Raw genomic sequence first — 27483 nt, 5'->3', positions numbered from 1 at the left:
AGTCCCTGGAGGACATCATGTTTGGTAAAGTAGAGGGTCAGTGAAAAAGAGGAAGGCCCTCAATGAGATCAATTGTCACAGTGGCTGCAATGATGAGCTCAAGCATAGCAATGATTGTGAGGATGGTGCAGGACTGGGCAGTGTTTCGTTCTGTTGTACACAGGATTGCTCTGAGTTGGAATGGACTGGACGGCATCTAACAATAAAACAATATTCTATAAAGGCACTGAGAACACTGAATTAGTGAACATAGACCTTTGATCCTAGGGGAAATACAAGATTAGGTTCCTGCAAGCCTCTGGTCACAATATTTTTGTTAATCTATCAGTACGTAACCTTGTTTTATGTGTGTTTCTGTCTAAAGACACCTTATTTAATACATACAGTTGATTCATTAACCTCAAGCTGATGGTCAACACTACTATAACTCATTCTTCAATGAAGCTCACCTAACCTAACACAAGCATTTTCTCTGTAAGCACATTTCAGCCGTAATGGCCTCCACACCCAGAGGAGAGCGTCTTCCATGAGGAAGTGCCAAGTGATGTTGGCAGGAGGGAGATCAGACACCTCCCTGTGGAGCTCTGAGACGCCCTCCGTGTGTGAGGTGTTCTGTGCATGCTCTTGTCTGTGTCTGAGGAAACCAGATAGCTCAAGGGCTCCACAGAGCCATGGGCAGCCACTGAGGTGCAGTTTTAAAACAAATTAAAAGGAAATAACCCATCAGCAATGACTAGCAGAGCCAAAAGATAAATCTTTTATGTTTTGGTTTGATAAAGATGATTTTAATCAGCAGTCATAGATTTCTCTGGAACTGGACTTTAGTTTTATTGATTGCAGCTAAAAAAAAAAATCAGTGTATAGATTGTTACTGAAAGCATGCATTTCATGTATTTCTTCTATGGAGGTGTGTATGAGCGTTTGCACATATATTTATGTTTGCGTGTCTGTGTGTATGTTTGTGTATGCACGTACATGTATGTTTGTGTGTATATATGTGTGTGTTTGTGTGCACACACGTGTATTTTGTGTGTGTGTTTGTGTACGCATGTTTGTGTATGTGCACGCATGTGTATGTTTGTGTGTGTATATATGTGTCTGTAAGCTTGTGTGCACACACGTGTGTTTTTGTGTGCATATATTTGTGTGCCAGAATGCTCCTTAGAAGCAAGGATGGTGAGACTACATCTCACATACTTTGAACATGTTATCAGGAGGGACCAGTCCCTGAGAAGGACATCATGCTTGGTAAAGTGGAGGGTCAGTGAAAAAGAGGAAGACCCGCAATGAGGTGGACTGACACAGTGGCTGCAACAATGGGCTGAAATATAACAACGACTGTGAGGATGGTGCTGGACCAGGCAGGGTTTCTTTCTCTCGTACACGGGGTCGCTATGAATCGGAACCGACTTGACGGCACCTAACAACAACAACAAAAACCATGTTTGTGTGTGCACACGTGTGTGTTTGTGTACATGCTTGTGTGTATATGTGTGTACACAGCCGTGTGTATGTGGTTGTCCACCAGAAACCAAAGAGGCTATTGTGTCAGTAGAGAGAAACAGCGAGGAAATCACTTCTTGGAGGGCTGTTTCCATCTGATTTTGAGTGACAAGCTTTTGCTAACGTCCTTGGTCCGTCTGTGCACCTCATTTGCAAGGGCAGCCGATGAAAATATCAGCAGAGCCAAGTCCCTCATGGAGCAGGGGGCCAAACTCTGCAGGCTTTGGACAAGCAAACGCTCACCGCACAAACTGGAGGCCCCGGCCCTCGGGAACCCTCGGGAACCCGGGAGGGGAGAGTTCAAACAAACGGTTCGCGTTGACACAAGAAATATAAACACAATTCCAACTACCAGACTTCTAATAGAGTCCTCTCTGCTTCCTAGTGTTGACCTTTTCCCTTAGTTGTGGGGGAAAAGGTTTTCTCTCATTTATATAAATTTCAGGCAAAAGCAGGGAAGAAAGATTTGTAGGGGCAAGTTCAGCGCTGTCCAATGGAAATGCAATGGAAGCCACATGGGTCATTGTAAATAGTCTAGTAGTCACATTTAGTCCCTGGGCGGTGCAAACGGTTAAGTGTTTGGCTGCTAGCCGAAAGGTTGGTGGTTTGAGTCTACCCAGAGGCACCTTAGAAGAAAGGTCTGGCAATCTACTTCTGAAAATCCAGCCACTGAAAACCCCACGGAGCACAGCTCTACTCTGACACACCTGGGGTCTCCAGGAGTGGGAATCGACTGTATGGCAACTGGTTTAGATTTTTTTTTTTTAGTAGTTGCATTAAACAAAGAGGGAAAAAATCAGGTGAAATTAATTTTAATCTTAAACTTATTTAACTCAACATATACAAAATATTATCCATTCAACATGTAATCCATGTGGACATTATTAATGAGCTATTTCACATTTTTATTTCATGCTTGCTGAGTTCTGAAATACGGAGGTGACACAAGGGGACCAAGGCATCTAGGAAATAAGCTGTAATTAGGGAGAAGGAGGAGTCCAGAAGTGACAGTCCTGTTAAAAATGAACCTTCCACCCCTCGTGACTGGACCCCTCCCTCTCTCAGAGTCTGGGCCCACCTGTCCCTACGGAGGCCTGTCAGCTTCCTGTCGCTACTGCAACCAAGTGCCACAGACTGGTTATTAAAACAACAGGGATGGATGGTTTTGCAGTTCTGGAGGCTGGAAGGACGAAATCAGGGTGTCAGCAAGGCCATGCTCCCTCCGAAGGCTCTGGGGGAGAACACTGCCTTGTCTCTTCCAGCTTCTGGTGGCCCCAGGCATTCCTTGGCGTGTGGCTGCATCACTCCGATCTCTGCCCACATCCTCACAGGGTCTCTCCCCATGCGTGTCTCTGTGTCTGTCTCTTCTTTTCATGTAAGGACACCAGTCATATTGAATTAGGACCCACCCTACTCCAGTGTCACCTTATCTTAACTAATTACATCTGCAAAGACCCTATTTCTAAAGCAGGTCTCATTCTGAGGCTTGAGGGTTAGGACTTTGTCTACTTATCTTGTGCTGCTAGAACAGAAATACCCCAAGTGGATGGCTTTAACAAACAGAGGTTTATTCTCTCACAGTCTAGGAGGCTAGAAGTCAGAATTCAGGATGCCAGCTCCAGGGGAAGGCCTTCTCTCTCTGTTGGCTCTGGGGGAAGGTCCTTGTCAGTAATCTTCCCCTGGTCTAGGAGCTTCTCAGCACAGGGACCTGGGTCCAAAGGACGCGCTCTGCTCCTGGCTCTTCTTGCGTGGTGGTTATGAGGTCCTTCTCCTCTCTGCATGCTTCTGTTTTTTTATATCTGAAGAGGTTGACTCAAAACACAACCTAATCCTGTAGATTGAGTCCTGCCTCATTAACATAACTGCCTCTAATCCTGTCTCATTAACATCATAGAGGTTAGGATTTACAACACATAGGATAATCACAGCAGATCACAAAATGGTGGACAACCACACAATACTGGAAATCATGGTGTAGTCAAGTTGATGCACATTTTTGAGGGACACAATTCAATCCATAACAGGCTTCAACATACCTTTTTTAAGGGACACAATATACCCCATAACAGGTACGTGTTTCAGGAACCCCCTCAGTCCCGGGCAAACCATTACCCTGGTTACTTAACTACTCTGCACCTTGATTTCCTCACTTGGAAAGAGGATCAGCACAGTGCCCACCTCCAGGGGTCGTGGCTGAGCTCAGGGAGGTCATGTGCTGCAGCCCCTCCCAGTGCTAGTGCGGTGGGCACCCAGTGGGCAATGTCTCTGATCAGGACAGCAGTGGGCTCAGCAGGGGTGCGGCCAGGATTGTCTTGGGGGCAAGAGGAGGGGGAACAGCGAGCTGACACCGAGTGGAGCCTGGCCCTCCTCAGCTTAGGGAGTGGACAGGGCAGCTCAGCTGCAACAGTAGGCAGGGCAGGACGTTCAAGGGCAAAGCAGGCACAGTTGGGTCAGGGTCAGTGCATGGAGGGCCATCTAGGGCATGGGTGCAATGGGCAGAGGTTGGGCCTGGATAACTGGAGGGTCAAGCAGAGATGCAGCGGGCTCTCGGGTGATCTGTATGGGCAGGTCCCCAGCCAGTGACGGGGGCAGGTGGTGGATGCTCTGGCTGGGCTGGCTAGCTTCCTCCGTGCATCCTGTGCTCCTCCAGCAGGTCTCATCCATGGTGGGAGTCAGCTGTCAGTAAGTCCCACAGGACAGGGAGCCCCAGTGGCCCCATCGCCAGTATCACTCAACACTGATGAAGTGCTCAGGGGTGGTGGGGGTATGTAGGGCCTCAGTCACCAGGCTGGGCTCAGGAAGGGGCTCGAGGGGCTCAGGAAGGGGCTTGAGGGGCTCAGGAAGGGGGCCAGGGGGCTCAGGAAGGGCTTGAGGGGCTCCAGAAGGAGATTGTGGTTGAAGGTGGGGTCTCTGGGAAAATGGGGCAGAAGCTTGGGAATATTATGGGCTGTGGATGGAATTTGGCACTACAGACTGTGGGTCAGTGGGGGTGGCTTTCTGGGTTTCCTGCTGGACTTCCTAGTGGATCCAGCTGTTGGGAGCTTGGGGCAGGCCCAGGTAAGGGAGGGAGCCAGGGACTGGGCCTCTGAGCCCCCACACCTGACTGCCCTCAGGGAGGGAGGAGCAAGGCTGTTTGGCTGTTCTCAGGGGAAGAAGTGTATCAGTCAGCTATTGCTAACAAACAGCCCCAACTCTCAGTGGCTCAGAACCACACCATGTGTTTACCTATGAGGCGACAGCTCAGTGGGATGGTTCCGTCTTGGCCAGGCTACTTCCCACATCTGTGGTCAGCCTGCAGCTTTACCCATCTGGTCTGGCCTCTCTCACATCTCTGGGGCCTAGAGGGGGACAGCTGGGCTGACTTGGTGCCACATGGTCTCTCCTCCCCTGGCAGCCAGCCCACTTGTTCCCACGGAAGTGGCGAGGCCCAAAAAGCACATGGAAGCAGTGAGGCTACTTGAACCTGGGCTTGGAGCAGGCACATGGGCACGTCTTCCACAGTCTGTTGGCCAAAACAAGTCACATGGCCTGGCCAGATCCCAGGGTTGTTAGTGACCATGGAATCAGTCCTGACTCGTGGTGACCCCATGCACAACAGAACGAAATGCTACCCCGTCCTGTGCCATCCTCATGATCTTTGGTAGGCTCGAGCCCATTGTTTTGGCCACTGTGTATTTTGAGAGCCTTTCAACCCACAGGGACTCATCTTCCAGCACCATATTGGACAACATTCTACTGGGGTCCAGAGAGCTTTCAATGGCTGATTTTTGGCAGTAGATTGCCAGGCCTTTCTTCCTAGTCTGTCTTAGTCTGGAAGCTCTGCTGAAACCTGTCCACCACAGGTGATCCTGCTGGTATTTGAAATACCACTAGCACAACTTCCAGCAACACAGCAACACACAAGCCAACACAGTACAACACACTGACCCATGGTGGTGGCGATCCCAGGGAGCGGGTGGCAAGAGGCTGTATCTTTCAAAGGGAGGAGCAGCAAAGTCCCATTGCAAAGGGTGGAGGTGCAGGGGAGGGCGGAGGTACAGGGGAGGGTGGAGGTACAGGGGTGGGTGGAGGTACAGGGGAGGGTGGAGGTACAGGGGTGGGTGGAGGTACAGGGGAGGGTGGAGGTACAGGGGAGGGTGGAGAAACGGGCCATTTCTGCTAAACACCCCACTGAGGGGGCAGAGAAAGGCCCACCACTCTCTCTCCTATCTGATTCCTTGCAAAACTACCTTAAGAATTATAGAGGCAAATACCGTGGGGCACGTGAGTCAACTCTTAGGACAAAAGACGATGCTCCTTTCTGGGAAGGAATCCATAGCCATCACTTATGCCCGAGTCACTGCCTTTCTCGGGAGACGGGAGAGAACAGCCCGCCCGTGAGCTGTGTGTGGTTTGTTTTATACCTCACACCATTCACAGCTCTCAGGGCGCCACGGGGCCCTTCTGATGCGCCAGTGGGTTGGGAAGGGGGATTGGTGCCAAAGTGACTAATGATTTCTAAATTCTCTATGTGACAATTACAGAGAATAAAGAGCAAGGCAGAATTTTAAAAACACTTTTAAAAGCATTGCTCTGGCTGCCTCTGTTCATTTAGTTCTACTTTCTGAGCTGTAACTATGCGCCAGGCTGGGCTGGGCCCTGGATAAGCATTCTGTTACTGACTCGGACACAACCTCCCGAGAGGGACGTTGTCATTCACTCTGAGGCCCAGAGAGGTTGTGGCACTTGTCCAAGGTCACCCAGCAAGAACGTGGTAAGCCTGGTTTGGAACTCATGTACAACCCCAAACCCAGGTTCTTAACCTCGCTACCACTGCCCAGCTGGATGTAATTTTGTCTCATGAACTGGAAAGAATTCAATCCGTTGGCTCAGAATAGATCGCCGAGTCAGGTCCCTGGTTAATAGTATCGGACATCTACCATGTGACAGGGCCTATTTCACACACGAGAGGGACCGCACTCTTAGAACAGGACCTGCCCTCCAAAAGCTGAGATTCCATGTGTGTCAGAGTACAACTGTGCTCCATACACTTTTCAATGGCTGACTTTTTGGGATTAGATTGCCAGGCCTTTCTTCTGAGGGACCTCTGGGTAGACTTGAACAACCAACCTTTCAGTCGGCAGTGGAGTGCGTTAACCGTATGCCCCCCCCAGGGACTCCAGAGGTACCCACTATTGTGACTGCTATGACCATTGACTGATTTGACCCGTTTTGTGCGTTATGTACGCGGAATCACACAGTCTCACTCTTTGGGTCTGGCTTCTTTCCCTCAGCGTGTCTGTGAGATTCGCCCAGTTGTTGCCTGTAGCAGGAGATCGTCCTGTTGGATGGGTATCCCACCATTACCCATCGTCCTGCCCACGGTCACCGAGGCTGTTCCCTTTGTTTTCTTTTAGTGACTGTGAATAAAGCTGCTATGAAGACACTTGTGTTATGTCTTTTTGTGGTTCTTGTGGACATACGCTCTCGCTTCTCTTGCATAGAACCCTGAAAGCAGAACTGCTAGGTCCTAGGACAGGCATAAGGAGCCCTGGTGGCACAGTGATTAAGCACTCGGTTGCTAGCTGAAAGGTTGGTGGTTTGAACCCACCCAGCGGCTCTGCGGGAGAAAGACCTGGTGATCTGCTCCTGCGAAGATTATAGCCTAGGATGGAGCAGTTTTACTCTGTCACACGGGGTCCCTATGAGTCGGGATCAACTTGTCAGCGCCCAACACCAGCCCCCGCCCCCCGCGTTTGCGTGACTTTGCCTGTGGCTCACTTGAGGAAACTGAGGCTGGGTGGGCTGCATAACTTGCCCCAAGTGACCAGGGGGTCCAGGGTGGAGCTGGGCCCGAGCCCCTAACCAGCGCCCTCTCCCCTGTCTACACCCCTGCCCACTGGGCCACGCGGACCTGCTTTGTGGTCTCCCTACTTCTCTGCTCCCTCAGTACAGGGCAGCCCCTGGAGGTCGGGTGAGGGTTCCCGTGTCTGACTAACAGGGGCTCAGCTGAGGGCCTGAGAAATGCCAGATCAAAGTTTGTGGCCTCGAGTTGATTGAGGAAGGCCAGGGGGTGGAGAGGAGCTCCCAGGTGCTAAGGAGGGTGGGGCGGAGGGGCCTGTGGGGCCAGGAGGCTTCCCTGGAGCCAGGGAGCCCCCTCACCTCTTTCCCCCCACCCTGTCTCTGTCACGGTGGCACACCAGCAGACCTCTTTCGTCAGGCAGCTTCATGACACTCTCTCCACAGCAGGAAATTGCATTTCAGCGATTGTTAATACCCACTCATGTGAGGGAAAACAGATTAAACCCCAGCGTCGGGCTCCTTAAGGCGAGCGGGTGCCAAGTGAACAGCAGCATCGTTGGTGGGAACTGGTGGGCTTTCAAAGATGGCGGTGAGGGAGAGAGCAGGGCCGGGAGAGCACACTGTGGGGGCCTCTCTGAGCCGCTTGTCCAAGGGAGGCTCTGACAGAAAGGGACCGGGATCAGGAGAAAGGACTTGTTCTCTAAAAGCCTCACAGCTGGGAGAGAATTTCCTCAGAATGATCACCCTCAGGAGGGGGCGGTGGCGGCTCAGTGGTAGGACTCTCACCTTCTGTGAGGGAGACCCGGGTTTGATTCCCGGCCAGTGCACCTCTTGCCCACCCACCACCCGTCTGTCAGTGGAGGCTTGTGTGTTGCTGTGATGCCGGATAGCTGTCAGCGGAGCTTCCAGACTAAGACGGACTAGGAAGAAAGGCCTGGCAATCTACTTCTGAAACTCAGCCAATGAAAATGGATCACAATGGTTTGACCTCCAATTGATCTTGGGGATGGCTCTGGACCAGCCTTCCCCAGGGCTGTCCAGCTTGTCCCCTGCCCCCAACAGAGCTTCTGGCTTCGAAGTCATCCTCATATCCCCATCCAACCTGTGGTATTATTGAGCTGCCTAATTTTTGCCAAGGAACCGTGGTTTTGCTGTGGTTAAGTGCTCGGCTGCTAACCAAAAAGTCGGCGGTTTGAACCCACCAGCCACTCTGTAGGAGAAAGACGTGGCAATCTGCTTCCATAAAGATTATGGACTTGGAAACCCCAGGGGGCAGTTCCACTCTGTCCTACAGGGTTGCTGTGAGTCAGAATCGACTCGATGGCAACGGGTATGGGTGTGTTTGGAGCACAGCCCCATGGTTTATTGAGAATGCCGATCCCCTGGGATTGGGGAAGGGTCTAGTAGAACTGTCTGATTGGAGATTGGACTTAACCCCTGCAACAGAAGCCTTGAAAACCCTGTGGAGCAGTTCTACTGTGCGCTCACGGGGTGGTCATGAGTTGGAATTGACCAGACAGCAGCAACAACCACCTGGGACAGAGGCTTCCTTCCCAGAGGCCTGGAGAGGTGTGAATCGGAACTGTCCTGAAATCTATGAAGCCTGCAAGGTGGGGCCAGCCTTCCCTCCTCAGACCCCACCAACCCCCCACAGAGGTGCGGGTTATCTTCTCTTCCCCCTCTCCTGCCGCTTGAAGGACGTTGACAAGCCCGAAGCTGAGAGGTGCAGCCAAGAAGAATCTTTTGCAGCTGCTGCCACCACCTGTCTCTGCAAATCCTGCCAAAGGCCCTTCCCCGGGCACGGGCGGAGGGGTGGCAGCAGGCTGGGGGTGCTGGAGAGGGAGAGAGGCCACCGGCCACCAGGCATGGGGCTGGCACTCGGGCTGTCCGAGCCAGCCAGGGGGAGCCTGGGCGTGGGTGCGCAGAACCTTCTGGAAGGATGGCGCTCTCTCCTCTTGGTCCTCTTTCTGGCTATTGCTCCCTCTCCATTTGCTCTTGTTTTTTTGTGCTCCTCTTTTCTCCCCACATTCTCTCCTATCTTCTGTCTTTCCCTTCTTCGGTCCCTTTTCTGAATCCTGTTCCTTTCTTCCCCTTCTTTCCTTCCTTCCCTCCTTCCCTCTCTCCCTTCTTTCCCTCCCTCCTTCTTTCCCTCCTTCCTCCCTTCCCCCATCCCTTCCTTCCTTTCCCCCTCCCTCCCTCCCTCCCTTCCCTCCTTCCTCCCTTCCTCCCTCCCTCCCTTCCTTCCTCCCTTCCTCCCTCCCTCCCTCCCTCCCTTCCTCCCTCCCTTCCTCCCTCCCTTCCTTCCCGTCTTCCCCTCCCTTTCTGTCCCTTCTCCTGTCTCTACACCATCAGGCTCACTCACTTATTCAGGTGTTTATTCAGTAAATATCTAGTAACTGCTATCGTGCCAGGCGTTCCGCTGGGTTCCAGGCACAATCCGCATCCATAGGAAACTTACATTTTAGCAGAGAAGAGAGACCTGTAAAAAATCTGCTGCCATCGAGTGGATTCCAACTCACAGCGACCCCACAGGACAGAGGAGAGCGGCTCCATAGGGTTTCCAAGGAGCAACTGGTAGATCCAAACTGCCAACCCTTTGGTTAGCAGCCGAGCTCTTAACCACTGCGCCACCAGGGCTCCAGGGAAGAGAGACAGTAATGAAATAACAATGCAAAATGACATAAAACTCCGAGGGAGAACGTGCTCTGAAGGAAGGGTACAGACTGAAAAAACCAAAAACCGAACCCGTGGCCATCGAGTCAATTCCGACTCACAGAGACCCTGAGTACAGAGCAGAACTGCCCCGTAGAGTTTCCAAGGAGCACCTGGTGGATTTGAACTGCCGACCTTTTGGTTAGCAGCCAAGGTCTTAATCACTGCGCCACCAGGGCTCCTGGGGGTATAGACTAGGAGAGCATTAAACAGGGGACCTGGCCTAGACTGGGGGTCAGGGCAGGTTTTTCTGAGAAAACAAAACTGAACTGGGATCAGGTGGGTGAAGAGGAGTTTGACCAGGTGAAGGGGTTGGAGGGTGGGAGAGGAGAGGCATTGTGAGGCAGGTGGGCAGGGAGCCTGGTACACCCGGGAAGCGGGAGAGGCCGGTGTGGTGAGGCTAGAGAGGCAGGTAGGGGTAAACCACGCAGGTAAGGACATGGGCCTCTCTCTTCCTGAACTGAGGAGACCTGCTGGCAGGTCTTAGGGAGGTGGGAACACAATCATGCTGGCATCTTGGAAAGATGGCTTGGCTGCGGGGTAGAGACTGGGCTGGGGGCTCGAGATGGCTGTGGGAGAGCCCTCAGCGGTCTCGGGTGGGACCCTAGGAAGGCCTGGACAAGTGTGGTGGTGGCACGGCTGGGACTATAAGGTAAGGCAGGTGAGGCATCCAGGGTATAAAATTTAAGGAGGTGCTCTCTCAGGGTTACGCGTGCCAGGTGGGCCCCTGAGAGTTCGTGCCCCCTTAAATTTTGGGTAGAGCCACAGAAGCACAGTGGACAGTCCTCGGTGGTAGATTACATGGGGGAGGGAGAGGAGAGAGACAGAGTGTGCGGGGGGAGGTCCAGACCCCTGGCCTGAGGAACTGGAGAGAGGAGGTAGAGCCAGAGGAGCAGCCAGAGATAGAGAGGTGCCTGGGGACCTAGGAATTGAGAAGGTTCCAGGAGGGGGGCATGAGGGTGTGGGGTGGTCACAGGGCCCCTGGGCCCCTGGAGTCTCTGTCTCCTTTGCCTGCTCGCTCCTCAGTCTGATCGAGGTTGCTCCTGGAAGTCTAGGGTACAAAGGGGCCCAGGCCTGGTGTAGCAGTGAGGCCTGGGGTTAGGACAGGGGCTCCACCTGGACGGGACCCCACACAGTACCCACTGCAGCCTGATGTCCTTGGAACCTTCCCCAGCACCCCACCCCCAAGTCAACCTGCCCTGCTGGATCAGACGCTCCTGCAGGCAGTGCTGGGCCAGGCAGAGCCTCAGCCCTGCCTCCTTTCTGCCTCTACCTTGCTCTCTGCAGGACACGCTCCATCCAAACGTGTCTCCTTACAGGATGATTTATGACGGAGGGTGGAGGTGAGGGTACGAGGGTCCTATCAGACTGTCAGATAGTGATGTATACCCCCTGCCCATCTTCCCCACTCTGCTGGTCAAAGACATCTCAGTTCATAGACTCTCTGCAGAGAGAAGAACGCTGGGTCCACCTGCCTCTCCCTTCATCCAGGCTGACCATTGGCCCACTTCATCTGCCATTTCTCCCATTAAGCAGCCCCTCTGCCTCGGGGAGCTGCAGGATCTAGGCATGGGGAAGGCAGACACAATGCCTGGTCCCCCCACAGTTGTGCTCAGTGTGAGCAGGGCTGCTATGCAGGCTGCATCGCCATCTGCCGTGGTGCCCATAGAGGGCCCCGACTCAGCCTGGAAGAGGAGGATAGAACAGTTCTACATTCTTCTGTAATAATAGAGCTTCAAAGTCTGTGCAGCCAGGATCAACACAGCTACAAGGAAAAGCAGACAGGTCCACAGTCTTAGCGGGTGACTTTAATCAGCCTGTCTTAGCAGCTTGTAAAATTTGAAAAGCAAACAAAAAGCAAGTAGAGATCAAGCAGTTTTGAACAACTCAATTAACAAACTTGCCCCAATTGACAAGGAGCCCTGGTGGCGCAGTGGTTAAGCCCTCGGCTGCTAACCAAAAGGTCAGCAGTTCGAACCCACCAGCCACTCTCTGGGAACAAGATGTGGCAGTCGGCTTCCATAAAGATTTACAACGTTGGAAACCCTATGGGGCAGTTCTGGGTCTCATACAGGGTCGCGATGAGTTGGAACCGACTTGATGACGGTGAGTTTGGTTTGGGTTTGGACCCAGTTGACGAGCAGAGCACCACACCCCACATCCAATTAACTGTAGGTTTCACATTCTTTTCAAGCGAACATGGGACAAGGAGGGAAATTGGCCAGACGCTGGATCATAAAGCAAGTTTCAACAAATTTCCAAAGACTGAACTCATATACAGTATATTCTCTGGCCAGAGTGGAAGTAAGCTAGAAATCAATTACAAAAAAAGTTAAATACAAAATTCCACCCACCCCGCGTTTGGAAATAAAGTAATACACTTCTAAAAAAACAAAAAAGGAAAGCAAAAGACTCCCTGGGTCAAAAGAGAACTCCCAGTGAGTATGAGGAAACATTTTTAAACTGGACAATAATGAAAATGCACGTATCATCGTTTGTGGGATGGGACCATAGTGGTGGCTGGGGGGACATTTACAGCCTTAAACGCATATTTTAGAAGAGATGAAAGGTTGAAAATCAATGAGCTAAGTATCCATCTCAGGAAGTTAGAAAAAGAAAAGCAAAATAAACCCAAAGCAAGCAGAAGGAATAATGGATAAGAGCAGAAAAGACTGAAATAGAAAACAAACGTATAATAGAGAAAAATCCACCAAACCCTCCTACGGCTTCACACTGCAGCTGGAGTCACATCTGGACACCTTGCCTGAGCCTCAGAACGTTTCACCATCCAGCCCTCGTCTACCCTCCAGCCTCACTCAAGTGGACTTAAGTGCTGACTGGGCATCGACTTCATCCCAGAAGACCTAACCAGTTATGGAAATCCCATTTGCCTTCCAGCGATTGGTTCCCAAAAGGCCGAACGAGCCCACTCTGGCCAACGAGGCAGGAGCAGAAGTTTGCTGGGGTTGGGAGAGGGGCTAAGAAAGGTTCCCTTGCCCCTGTAGAAAAGAAAAGAGACGAACTCTGTCTCAGTCACCTAGTGCTACTGGAGCATAAATGCTACAAGTGGGTGGCTTTAAAGAACAGAGGTATCTTCTCACAGGTCAAGAGGCCAGAAGTCCAAATCAGGGTCTGGACTGTGTAGATTCCTTCCTCGTCGGCAGTCCCAGGTGTTCCTTAGTTCCTTAGTGATGGCGTCTGTCTTTCCCTGTGCCTCTGTGTCTATTCGGGTCTTTTTATAACTCAGAGGGCATTAGGGTTAGGACCCACCCTACCCTGGCATGACCTCATTAACATAACGAAAGAGACGCCTGTTTCCACACAGGATCACATCCACAGGTACAGGGGCCAAGAATTCAGCTTATACTTTCAGGGAACACAACTCAACTCATAGCAGTCCCTTTCTTCCTCAGGAATTTGTTGTATCCGTGAGATGCTAGGACTGTTGCGTCCGGGGCCCACGGGACACCACGCTGGAATCTAAACCAAGCACACAGTCATCGGAGTGGCCCGTGGTCCTTTACAGGGCTGGCCCCAGCTCCTCTCCAGCTCGTGTCCCCCCTCCTTCTCGTGGCTTCCTCTGCTCCAGCCACATGGCCTCCTGGATTCTCCGACCTCCCATGAGCACTCTCCCTGCAGACCCCCGTGGCTCTCTCCCTCCTTCACATCTCTGCTCAAATGTCCCCGTATCACCCTGACCCGCTGTAAATGAAGCGCACCTTCCTCGTCATGTTCCATGTCCTCACTATCTTATGTGTCCTCAAAGCACAGTTCCCGCCTGACATGTATATTGTTTGCTTGTATTACATAGCTCGAGCCCTGGTGGTGCAGTGATTAAGCGCTCAGCTGCTAGGTTCGAACTCACCAGCTGCTCCGCAGGAGAAAGATGTGGCAGTCTGCTTCCAGAAAGATTCCAGCCTTGGAAACCCTATGGGGCAGTTGTTCTCTGTCCTATAGAGTCACGATGAGCTGAAATGGACTTGACGGCAATGTGTTTGGTTTTTTTTTGCTTGCTGTTGTTAGGTATCTTCGAGTCGATTTTGACACATAGTGACCCCATATGACAGAGTAGAACTGCCCCAGAGGGTTTTTTTTTTTTTTTTTCCGTAACCTTTACTGGAGCAGACCACCAGGTCTTTCTCCCACGGAGCTTCTGGGTAGGTTCGAACTGCCAAGCTTTTGGTTAGTAGCCAAGCTCTTAACTGTTGCACCACCCGGGCTCCTTAGCTCTTTGAGCAGGAATGGAATTTCTATGACTGTGGACATTTGTCCGCTGTGTTCTTGGCTGTATCCCCAGCAGGTGCTTGATATATATTAGTCTAATGAATGAATGGATGAATGAATGGCTCACTGTGGATGGCAGAGCAAAGAATGAGAAGAACCTGGGTTCTCCATGCTACCACTGAGCTGCCAGACCATCGAAGCAGAAGCTCGCTACCTTTGGACTTCTGCTTTGTGGGTCCACTTCCTTTCTTTGGAAGCCTCACTGCAAGCGGCGTTTCCTCACTGACTAAGTCAAACCCCCGCCGTTGAGTTGATTCTGACTCACAGTGTCCCTCTAGGACAGAACAGAACTGCCCTGTAGAGTTTCCTAGGCTGTAGTCTTTACAGAAGCAGACTGCCACATCTTTCTTCTGCAGATCGGCTGGTAGGTTGGAACAGCCAACCTTTCTGTTAGCACTGAGCACTTAACCACTGCACCACCAGGGCTTCTTTCCTGCTGACCACGGTCTGAAGTCGCCCCACCTCCCCACTGAGTGGTCTCTATCCCACTGAGCTGCTTTGTTCCCTTCAAAACACTCACTCACAGGCTTAGTTGTAGGCTGTCCATCTCCTCCTCCCCCAGTCTGCCTCACATCTCTAGAACATAAGCGGAAAGAGGCAAAGACTAGTCTAACCTGTTCACAACCATGTCTACTGGGTCTAGAATGGTTCCTGGCTCACACACACACACACACACACACAAAACAGTTGCCATGGAGTCAACTCCAACTCATGGTGACCCTATGTGTATCAGAGGAAAACTGTGCTCCACAGGGTTTTCAATGGCTGATTCTTCAGAAGCAGATGTTTTTGTTGTTAGGTGCTGTGGAGTCAGTTCCGACTCATAGCAACGTTATGTACAACAGAGTGAAACACTGCCCTGTCCTGTGTCATCCTCACAATCTTTGTTATGTTTGACCCCTTTGTTGCAGCCACTGTGTCAGTCCATCTCATTGAGGGTCATCCTCTTTTTTGCTGACCCTCTACTTTACGAAGCATGATGTCCTTCTCCAGGGACTGGTCCCTCCTGATAACGTGTCCAACGTACGTGAGACGTAGTCTCTCCATCGTTGCTTCTAAGAAACATTCTTGTTGTACTTCTTCCAAGACAGATTTGTTTGTTCTTTTGGCAGTCCGTCGTATATTCAATTTTCTTCTCCAACACCATAATTCAAAGGCATTAATTCTTCAGTCTTCCTTATTCATTGTCCAGCTTTCACATGCATATGAGGTGATTGAAAACACCATGGCTTGGGTCAGGCGCACCTTAGTCTTCAAGGTGACACCTTTGCTTTTCAACACTTTAAAGAGGTCTTTTGCAGCAGATTTGCCCAACGCAACGCGTCGTTTGATTTCTTGACTGCTGCTTCCATGGACATTGATTGTGGATCCAAGTAAAATGAAATCCTTGACAACTTCAGTCTTTTCTTTGTTTATCGTGATGTTGCTTATTGGTCCAGTTGTAGGGATTTTTGTTTTCTTTATGTTGAGATGTAATCCATACTGAAGGCTGTGGTCTTTGATCTTCATCAGTAAGTGCTTCAAGTCCTGTTCACTTTCAGCAAGCAAGGTTGTGTCATCTGCATATCACAGGTTGTTAATGAGTCTTCCTCCAATCCTGATGCTGCATTCTTCTTCATAGTCCAGCATCTCAGATTATTTGCTCAGCATACAGACTGAATAAGTACGGTGAAAGGATACAACCCTGAGGCACACCTTTCCTGACTTTAAACCACCCAGTATCCCCTTGTTCTGTTCGAACAACTGCCTCTTGATCTGTGTACAGGTTCCTCATGAGCACAATCAAGTGTTCTGGAATTTCCATTCTTCGCAATGTTATCCATAATTTGTTATGATCCACACAGTCAAATGCCTTTGCATAGTCAATAAAACACAGGTAGACATCTTTCTGGTATTCTCTGCTTTCAGCCAGGATCCATCTGACATCAGCAGTGATATCTCTGGTTCTGCATCCTCTTCTAAATTCACCTTGAATTTCTGGCAGTTCCCTGTCGACATACTGCTGCAGCTGCTTTTGAATGATCTTTAGCAAAATTTCACTTGTGTGTGATATTAATGATATTGTTTGATAATTTCTGCATTTGGTTGGATCACCTTTCTTTGGAGTGCGTGCGGTACAACAAACTGACAGACACGTGGGGGCAGAAGTAGATAGCCAACGCTTTCTTCCAAGGTGCCTCTGGGTGGACTCTACTCTCCCACCTTTCAGTTAGCACCCAGGGGCTCCTGGCACATAATAGCTGCTCAATAAATGTTGGTGAATGAATGAATCTCTATTTCATAGACAAGAAGAAAGACCCAGAGTGGTTAAGTAACATCCAAAGTCACCCCTGAGTCCAGGGTTCCCTTCATGCTCCAAAGCTGCCTCTTTAAAATGTCAGAAAATGAAAGAAAAAGAAAGAAGGAAGAGAAAAACAAGGAGAAATAAATAAAGAGGTCTATAAGCTCCTAAAATCAAAATAATGTTTGTGCAAATGTTTAGTCTTGCTAAATGAATTATAAAGCCACGTCCTTTCTGTAAAGTTCTTTATAATATGCTGAGGATTATGGAAATTTGAAATATTGGGCTGGAAGTTGCCTTAAGATCCATCTAATATAAATGCGTGCTTGATAACTTTAATCCCTTTGATAGCAGCCATGCAGTGGCAGCCCATTAGGTATTTGTTGCTTTTAACCCACCATAGTGAGAAGCTCAAGGCTATTAAATTCCAAACCCCCCCAAAAAAATAAATGGTTTAGAGGAGGAGCCTGTGGGGTTCTCTCATGAGTTATTTGCATGAACCTGAGTGTGCTGGGTCCTGAACATCTATCCTGCATGTTCAGAGGCCTGTCTTTGTTATTTCCATTTCTAGGGAATGTTCTAGATGGTCCTGGACATCTATTCTGAAAGTTCACAGGCCTATCTTTATTATTTCCTGTTCTGGGGAATGTTCTAGATGGTTAAGGGATCAGCTAATGGACTTGGTAGAAGTCAGGGGTCCCTATAGGCTTGGCTCTCCCTGAGCTTTGGCTTGTCTTTCTCTAGATTGGGAGGACTTGTTATGCCCCCTGCCCTCGTGGGTCCCAGAGGAGGGACGAGGCCTCGTCACTGTCTTCTGCAGTAGGAGAGTTAGCACCATCGAGTCGGGAATAACCAGCACCAGCAGTGGGAAGGCTCCTTGCTGGCTTCTAAGCTGCCCACAGTGACTAAGAATGATGCATGAAAATAGCAGCTGAAAATGTCACCACCCACCTCCCCAACTTTCCAAGAAAAAACAAAACGTTGGCCCAGGGGAACGCAGCCATGAGCAAAACCGAGAAGCAACAGTTTATTTGTGGCCGAGACCAGGCTTCCCTTGAAACGAATGTTATTCATGACTGTCTCTGAGCGTTGTCCATAGTCACAGGACCCAGTCAGTTCCATTTGGCATGGCCCTTCCCTCCCACCCAGGGGTGGCACAGGTTAGTGGAGGGATGAGATGACGTGGCCGGTAATGTCAAATGTATAAATAGATGCCATTTGAAACCTGCCAGCCACAATTCCTCATCTGAAAGAGGAGATCATTCCTGCCCAGGCTGCCTGCCAGCTGGGTGTGAAGTTGTTCCATGAAGAGTAAAGCATTGTCCAATGGTTTCATTGGGTAACCTGGACAGTCCCCCCCAGTCACTGTGACTCCCTATCCATCTTGAGGCCTTACCTGGTGAACGGGAAGTGGGGAGCCACCACATCACCTGAGGGGAGCTTAGCCTTTGGTCCCTACCCGCCAACAGGAACTTACTGGAATCCCTGGCCTTGGGCCTCAAGTCCAGCATAGTCACTATCCTTATGGGAAATCAAAGGGGCTCCTGTCCGGGACATCTGGGGGGGCCCATATTGAGGTGTCCTGGTCACCTAGTGGCTAATTACCTAGTGCCACAAGTGGGTGGCTTTAAAGAAGACATTTATTTTCTCACAGTTCAGGAGACTGCAAGTCCAAATTTATGGTGTGGCTCTAGGGGAACGTCCTGCTTTGTCTATTTCAGCTTCTGTAGGCAGCAATCCTTGGCGTTCCTGGGTTTGTAGATCCATCTGCCATGTGGCATCTTCCTCCTATGTGTGTCTGCATCTGTTCTGCTCTTTTTATAACTCAGAAGTGATTAGGGCTAGGACCCACCCCGCTCTGGCATGACCTCACTAATATAACAAAAGAAAACCGTATTTCCAAACAGGTACAGGGGCCAGGAAATATGCGTTCTTGGGGGATACAATTCAGTCCACAACAGGTAGAGCTTGTGGAGGCACACAGCTTCCTGACTAGCATGGACCTCAGTCATAAAAGACAAGTAAGGCGAATGGAAAGTCATTAATACACGACACCTAGCGCCTGGTAACCTCAGAGTTGGGAGGAGAGGCAAAGAGTATTTGATCCACCCTCCCGTCCTGGGTAAACCAGACAGAGATCATTGCTCCCAATCCAGAGCTGAGAAAGTGGAGGTCCATTGGGATCACCCCAACCGTACTCTGCAACCTGATCTCCCTCCCAGAGAAAATTTGGAAGACTTGACCTGAGCCCCAAAACACTATGCTGTAAGACCTATCTTTGAGTTTCAGTAAACAGGGGCATTTTAAGCTTTTCATTACTAGGATTAAGCCTTTGCAATCAGTCCTGCCGTTGACTAGAAAATACCAGCAGGAGGCAGACACTCTCTGGATAAATTTCTCAATTGGATAGAGAGGAGTGGAGAGGAACGGCACAGGGGTAGGGGTGGAAATGAATACGTATACAATGCAGGCAAAGATATTTGAAGATAGAATGCAGATCATAATACTGATGATAGTTAGTATTTATTTAGCTCTTACTCTGTCCTAATGGAGCCCTGGTGGTGCAAATGGTTAAGCGCTCGGCCACCAACTGAAAGGTTGGTACTTCAAACCCACACAGCGGCTCCAAGGGAGAAAGACCTGGTGATATGCTACTGTAAAGATTACAGCCAAGAAAACTCCATAAGGCATTTCTGCTCTGTCACATGGGGTCACTATGAGTTAGAATTGACTCGATGGCACCCATCACCACCACAACCACCACCACCTCCACCAACACCACTCTGTGCCAATCTGTGCTCTGAGTGCTTTCTTGGGTTAACTCATTTAATCTGACAACCCCATAATCTTATTACTTGCTCTTGTCCCCATTCTACAGGTGAGGAAACCGAAGCTCAGAGATCTTAGATAAATCCCCCAATATCATTCAGCTAGTTAGTGGCAGAGTCATGTTAGAACATAATTGTGTGTGTGTTAGAACATAAGTTTGTGTGTGTGTGTGTGTGTGTGTGTGTGCGTGAGACAGAGAGAGAGAGAGATGTCGTAATTGTTTCTTGACTTCCAGAACCCTCTAAGACTGTGGCCCCCACAATGTGTAATCTGAGGCCACTGGGGTTTATTTATTTTCATCAGTGAAGGACTCAGGATCTTCTGAGTTTCTTTCGACTTCAGTGTTGCTGTACCTTTCTTCACCGTCAATTGAATTCATTAAGAAAAAGAAGTGAAAAATCAAGTCATAAAGATTTGGAAGCTCACCAGGCGTGCAGTGTCAGACGTGGTGGGGCCTTTGCAGAGCCTGTCACCAGAGCCTCCCCTTGTCTACAGGCTGGAGAAACTGAGGCTGAGAAGAGGGAAGTGAGGTGGCCATGCCAGCCTTTGGCTGAGCCCCAACAAGAACTGACACCCCCAGGGAGCTCCTCCCTGGCCTCCGTTCTCTGCTGGCCAGCCTGGGTGCCTGTCCCAGCCCTCCTCTTACTGCCCCCTCCTCCATGAGGCCTTCTCTGCTGTAACTGCCACCTGGTTGAATGCTGCTGGGTCTGTCCCTGCATTCAAACCTCTTCATTCATGCCAAAGACGCTCTGGGGCTCCTCCTCTGGGCCAGGCTCCTGAGCCCAGGCCACCACTGACAGACCCTCCCCACAGATGCCCCGGGAGCGCCTAACACTGTGGTCCTCACGTGGCTCCATCATCAGCCCGACGCCCGTGGGCAGACCCCAGTGTCATCCTCCACTCTCCATCCCTTCTCTCTGGTCCTCCCACCAGCATCCTCCACCCTGCTGAGCCAACTGTTCTGTTGCTCTCTTGAGGCTATCCACTTCTCACCAATGCCTGGAGAATTCCTAATCGGAGTCTTGCACGCTCACCTCTGGTGCCCTGCTCTTGTGCCACATCCTCTGGCTGTCCCACCCTCCCACCAGCAAGGTCCTCGGTCCCTCCTCTGGGCTGCTGTGGTCCCTTATCTCTAGCTCTGGGTCAGGATCTGTCTTCCTCAGGGCATCCTCAGGCGTCCAGCACAGGGCCCAGTACCCGCAAGTGTGAGCACCATTTATTGCATGAATGGATAAGTGAATGAACAAGATTTATGTCTTCTTTTTTTATCATGGTAAAATATATTTAACAAAACATATGTCACTTCAACCATTTTTGCGTGTACAATTCACTCACGTTAACTGTGTTCGTCATGTTGTGCAGCCATCACCACTATCTATTTCCAAATTTTTCTATCACCTTTAACAGGAACCCAGTGCCCCGTGAGTTGGGGGCCAACTCGACAGCAGCTAATAACAACAAAAACGAGCCATAACTTGCCCTTCCTCCCTCCCCCTCCCACCACTAATAAATTTTGGTAACCACTGGTTACCCCTTGTAACCACTTATAAATTTTGGTCCCTATACACTTGCCTGTTCTAGATATTTCACGTAAATGGGATCATACGACATTTGTCCTTTCTGGGATGATGGAATGTTCTAGATGTTGATCAAGGTGTGGGTTATACAGGTGTGTACATCTGTCGAGACTCACTGAACTGTACTCTTAAGATCCATGCACTTCACTGTGTGTTTATACCTGTATTAAAAAGACAAACAAGAAAAGACCCAGGAATCCCCCTCCTTTCTCTGCAAGCACATCCCATAAAGGGGGACCACACTGTCTACTTCACAAGACCCAGTCTGGTGGCTGCAGTGGGGTTGCCCCTGATACGGGTCTAAGGGGGCATGGCTGGCTCCCCCTTGGCAGCTACCCCCATCATACATCCCAGGTCCCCCATCCAAGTATTTCAGGGGCCAGAGGCTGCCAGGCAAGCAAGGGACTAGCCTTATGGAGGGGCAGATGGTGGGGGGTGGGGACGAAAGGGTGACATGTGGATATAGGACTCTAACTGTGTCAACAGCTAGGTGCTATTTATAGGACGCTGATGTCTTCAGTGTTGTGATTCATCCTCTCTACTTAAATACGTCAGAATCTTTAGAATACAAAGTGTGGCGTTAAGAAAACTCTACGAATTAGGAGAGAAGGTGGGCTGAGAAGCCTGAAGTTTACAGCCCAGACCAGAAGCCAGCAAGTTGAAGTCCTGGAATTTCCCAGATGGAAGGCTGGAGGCCACAGAGCTTACCCCACCCCCATCCCAGACACCCCTCATATAGGAACCCCCTCTTCAGTCCCTGAGAGGGTGGAGAGACGGCAGCTTCATTTTGACAAATATAACCAAGCACCTGCTCTGAGCTGGGCCTGTGTCTGGTGCAAGACGAACAAAGCCAAGTCCTTTAGAGCTTACAATCGGGAAAGGCTGGTGAAAGATATGGCTGATGTTGCCATTGTTGCCATTCTGCTTTTTTTTTTTTAATTAGTCATATAATTTATTTTATAGATTTAAACCTATAACATACGCTTATAATAAAATCAACCAAAATATAAAGAAGACTGTTTAAATAAACACAAGTTTTAACTCTGGGGTTATGGAAGATGGTTGTATCTTGTATTAGCCTTAGTATCTGTTGTGGATTCAATGGTGTCCTCCAAAGTCATGCTGAAGTCCTAACCACTGTACCTGTGCGTGTGACCTTGTTTGGAAATAAGGTCTTTGCAGATATAATTAGTTAACATGAGGTCATACTAGAGTAGGGTGGGTCCTAACTCAATGTGAATGGTTTCCTTATAAAAGAGGAGAAGAGACACAGGGACAGAGGAAGGATGGCTACGTGATAATGGAGGCAAGATGGAGTGATACATTTACAAGTCAAGGAACGCCAAGGATTGCCCACCATCACTGGAAGCTAGGAGAGAGGCATGGGACACTTTCTACCTCAGAGCCCTCAGAAGGAATCAACACGGCCAATACCTTGGTCTTGGACACACAGCCTACAGAACTGTGAAAGGATACATTTCTATTCTTATAAGCCACCCAGTTCGTGGTGCTTTTTTAAGCACAGCCCTAGGAAACTAACACAGCATCCAAGCATCCAATTTATTTCTGAATTTTATTTTGGTTTTACAGTAGCAAGAAAATACTGATTCACACTGATCCTCATAGATAAGTACTTGCATGTGATAACTTTTTTGGAGTGTGTAGTGTGAAATGAACCTTAATCACCCATGGAAGCAGCAGTCAAGAAATCAAACATATTGCACAGGGCAGATCTGCTGCAAAAGACTCTTTAAAGTGATGGGGACGAGGGTGAGGGGGCCTCTCACAGGAGGAGTCCTTGTGTGGTTGGTTGATTGTGTTCCTTGTACTCTTCCTTATAGTTTTCATCATAAACCCAAACCAGTTGCCATCGAGTTTACTCCGACTCATGGAGACCCCACATATGTCAGTGTAGACACGTGCTCCATAGGGTTTTTAATGACTGATTTTTTTAAAAGTAGATCACCAGGCATTTCTTTCAAGATGTCTCTGGGTGGACTCGAACCTCCCACCTTTCAGTTAGCAATCAAATATGTTAACCGTTTGTACCACTAAGGGACACTTTTCATCATATTAAACCTAAGTATGTTGCCCTAAAACTTCCACCCATGAATCTGCACAGAAACAAAACAATTCCTCATCAACAAGATAAGTCTTTGGAAATTTGAAGGTGGCTACTGTCTTGCCGCTGCTATTCATAATGTTTTTACTGGCTAATTAAGTGCTCCAGAACACTTAATTGTGCTCATGAGGAACCTGTACACAGATCAAGAGGCAGTTGTTCTGACAGAACAAGGGGATACTGCTTGGTTTAAAGTCAGGAAAGGTGTGCGTCAGGGTTGCATCCTTTCACCATATCTATTCAATCTGTATGCTGAGCAAATAATCTGAGATGCTGGACTATATGAAGAAGAACAGGGCATCAGGATGAGAGGAAGACTCCTTAACAACCTGCGATATGCAGATGACACAACCTTGCTTGCTGAAAGTGAAGAGGACTTGAAGCACTTACTGATGAAGATCAAAGACTACAGCCTTCAGTATGGATTACACCTCAACATAAAGAAAACAAAAATCCTCACAACTGGACCAATAAGCAACATCATAATAAACGGAGAAAGGATTGAAGTTGTCAAGGGTTTCATTTTACTTGGATCCACAATCTATGTCCATGGAAGCAGCAGTCAAGAAACCAAAAGACGCATTGCGTTGGGCAAACTGGCTACAAAAGACCTCTTTAAAGTGTTGAAAAGCAAAGATGTCACCTTGAAGACTAAAGTGTGCCTCACCCAAGCCATGCTGTTTTCAATCACATCATATGCATGCGAAAGCTAAACAGTGAATAAGGAAGAACGAAGAATTGACACCTTTGAATTGTGGTGTTGGCGAAGAATATTGAATATATCATGGACGGCCAAAAGAACGAACAAATCTGTCTTGGAAGAAGTACAACCAGAACGCTCCTTAGAAGCAAGGATGGCGAGACTATGTCTTACATACTTAGGACATGTTGTTAGGAGGGATCAGTCCCTGGAGAAGGACATCATGCTTGGTAAAGTAGAGGGTCAGCAAAAAAGAGGAAGACCCTCAAAGGGATGGTTTGACACAGTGGCTGCAACAATGGGCTCAGCATAATGATTGTGAGGACGGCGCAGGACTCGGCAGTGTTTCGTTCTCTGGTGCGTAGGGTGCTATGAGTCGGAACCAACTTGACGGCACCTAACAACAACAACAACTATCCTGCCTTTCCTGGGCCTACTCCTTCTGTGAGAGGGCCCTCTCATTCTCATCCCCTTCACCTCGCACCCTCCACGGGGCCTCAGTTTTGGGGGTTACTCTCTGCCGAGGACCTGAGAACTGCAGATGCTCCTGTCCCAGGTAATCGCGGTCAGGAAGGAGGGAGGCCTGCAGCCCTAGCTCTGCAGCGTATTGATGGCTGAACAGTTACATGGTTCTGCTCTTTGGGGGTGAAGAGGGCAGGGGCCTTTCAGATCCCTTTCTGTCACAGATCCTTCATAAATTGTGCGATGGGTTCAGATTATCTTGAAAGATCTAAACTTCTCCTGTTGGTTAGGGATCTCCAGAGAAGCAGAACCAGTAGGAGATACATCCGCCATCTGTCAGTTTGTCCTTCAAGGATGTGAGGAAAACCAGGGGTGGGCAGGACTTGGGGGGAAAGGAAGACACAAAGCTTAGGGTGATGGGTTCAGGGTGGTTGAGCTTCTGTTAAGGGTGATGGAAAAATTCGGGACAGTTAATGGCGATGGTTGAAAAGCATGATGAATATATTTAATGTCATTGAACGTCACATGTGAAGATTGTAGAAATAAATGGTAAATGTTTTGTTACCTGTGTATTTACCACAATAAAAAAGTTATTAAAATAAAAACAAGAACGTGGTGAGGGGCTCCTTTAGGGTCTTGATACTTGATACCTTGATTTTTATCATTAATATCTCTAACTTCTTAGCATAGTACTCGTGTGGTACAAATGGTTAACGTGCTCGGCTGCTTACCCGAAGGCTAGAGGTTCAAGTCCACCTAGAGGTACCTTGGAAGAAAGGCCTGACGATCTACTTCCAAAAACTCAGCCATTAAAAATCCTATGGGGCACAGTTCTACTCTGACACATGTGGGGTTGCCGTGAGTTGGAGTGAAGGCAACCGTTACTGGTTGGTTAATGTCTTAGCATGCTTTTTTTTTTTTTTAATTGTACTTTAGATGAAGGTTTACAGAACAAATAGTGTCTCATTAAACAGTTAGTACACATATTGTTTAATGACAATGATTAATAACCCCATGACATGTCAACACTATCCCTTCTCAACCTTGGGTTCCCTATTACCAGCTTTCTTGTCACCTCCTGCCTTCTAGTACTTGCCCCTGGACTGTTGTGCCCCATTAGTCACGTTTTGTTTTATGGGCTGTCTAATCTTTGGCTAAAGGGTGAACCTCAGGAGTGACTTCATTACTGAGCTAAAAGTGTGTCTGGAGGCCATATTCTCAGGGTTTTTCCAGTCTCTGTCAGGCCAGTAAGTCTGGTCTTCTTTTGTGAGTTAGAATTTTGTTCTATATTTTTCTCCAGCTCTGTCTGGGACCCTCTGTTGTGATCCCGGTCAGAGCAGTCAATGGTGGTAGCTGGGCACCATCTAGTTGTACTGGACTCAGTCTGGCGGAGGCCCTGGTAGTTGTAGTCCATTACTCCTTTGGACTAATCTTTCACTTGTATCTTGTTTTCTTCATTCTCCCTTGCTCCCGAAGGGGTGAGACCAGTGGACTATCTTAGATGGCTGCTCACAGGCTTTTAAGACCCCAGAAGCTACTCACCAAGGTAGAATGTGGAACATTGTCTTCATTAACTGAGTTATGCCAATTGAGCTAGATGTTCCGCGAGACCATGGTCCCCATAGCCCTCTGCCCAGCAATTCAGTCCCTCAGAGAGTTTGGAAGTGTCTATGGAGCTTCCATGACCTTGCCTTGTACAAGTTGTGCTGGCTTCCCCAGTATTGTGTACTGTCTTACCCTTCACCAAAGTTACCACTTATCTATTGTCTATTTTGTACCCCCGCACCCCTCCCATCCCTGGTAACCAACAAAGATTGGTTCTTTCTGTGTGTAAACCTTTTCATGAGTTTTTACAGTAGAGGTCTCATACACTATTTGTCCTTTTGTGATTGACTTATTTCACTCAGCATAATGCCCTCCAGTTTCATCCATGTTAGAAGATCTTAGGGTGCTTTTAATGTCTCCTTCACTTGTTCCTGAATCTCCTTTTTTAAATCCCAGAGTAAAAATCTTCCTTTGATTAAAAAAAATTGTTCCCTGAAAAGAACTTTACTTATTCCACTTGTTTTAAGAAGGAGACATTTTTAACCTTGTTAATTTACATTATGCGAGCTCGATTTCACCGGCAGCTTGCCTGAGTTTGTATGTTTCATTTTATCATTTTCAGAGCACCGTTTTGCGAGAATTGTTTCCTAGGCGCCATTTCTGATTTTGGTGTGTTTTTCTTTGGTGAATAAATCAAGCACATAAAGATGGCATTTCCTCAGCTTCCAGGGTGACGCAATGATATATTCAGCAGCCTATGTCTTCCTTAATTTTTTATTTATTTACTTATTTTTTTGTCTGAATTTCCCTGGGGGTAGCCCACCAAATAATTTCTTTAGGGGATAAAGAGCCCTGTGTTTCTGCTAGTTTTATTTCTGTGCCCATATGCATCTGCAGAATGTTTCCACCGCTTTACCTGTCTACTGATTGTGAATGTCACTCTATGTAGCCTGACTACCATGGGGCTTCAATTATATTTGTCTTCTCTCTCTCCTCCCCTCCCTCCCTCCCTGCCTAGTGGAGCTTCTTGGACATCGTTGAAAAGGGCAGTGGAGCAGAGGGGTATAGAGTGAGAGAAATGGAAGTTTGAGTCCTGGGTTGCCCCTTCCTTATTAGCTGTGTGCCCTTGGGTTGCTCGTCTTACAGTGGGGTCATTTCCGCATTGGCACAGAGTTACTGAGACAGAGGAAAAGCTTTACAAAAGACGGTTGCTCAGAAAGTTCTGGACAGAGCTGGAGAAGGATGTAGAACAAAATTCCAACGCACAAAAAAAGACCAGATTTACTGGCCTGACAGAGACTGGAGAAACCCCGAGAGTATGGCCCCCCAGACACCCTTTTAGCTCAGTAATGAAGTCACTCCTGCGGTTCACCCTTCAGTCAAAGATTAGACAGCCCCATAAAACAAAAAGAGACTAATGGGGCACAACAGTCCAGGGGCAAGGACTAGAAGGCAGGAGGGGACAGGAAAGCTGGTAATAGGGAACCCAAGGTTGAGAAGGGAGAGTATTGACATGTAATGGGGTTGTTAACCAATGTCATAAAACAATATGTGTACTAATTGTTTAATGAGAAGCTAGTTTGTTCTACAAACCTTCATCTAAAGTACAATAATTTTAAAAAAAGAAGAAGACCAAGGAGCCAGGAGAGGCTAGATCATATATGGCCTCATAGGGCTGAGCAAGAGT

General features: G+C 48.8%; 1 pseudogene; it reads right to left on the bottom strand.

Moving 5' to 3' along the window:
• LOC111821187 (60S ribosomal protein L17 pseudogene) overlaps positions 1 to 7712 on the bottom strand; it is a 74422-nt pseudogene extending 66710 nt beyond the window's left edge.
• Positions 7713 to 27483: the final 19771 nt, after the last annotated feature.

The sequence above is a fragment of the Trichechus manatus genome, unplaced genomic scaffold, assembly GCF_000243295.1.
Source record: "Trichechus manatus latirostris isolate Lorelei unplaced genomic scaffold, TriManLat1.0 scaffold00069, whole genome shotgun sequence".
Lineage (NCBI taxonomy): Eukaryota > Metazoa > Chordata > Mammalia > Sirenia > Trichechidae > Trichechus > Trichechus manatus.
This window is presented reverse-complemented; position numbering and strand designations above follow the sequence as displayed.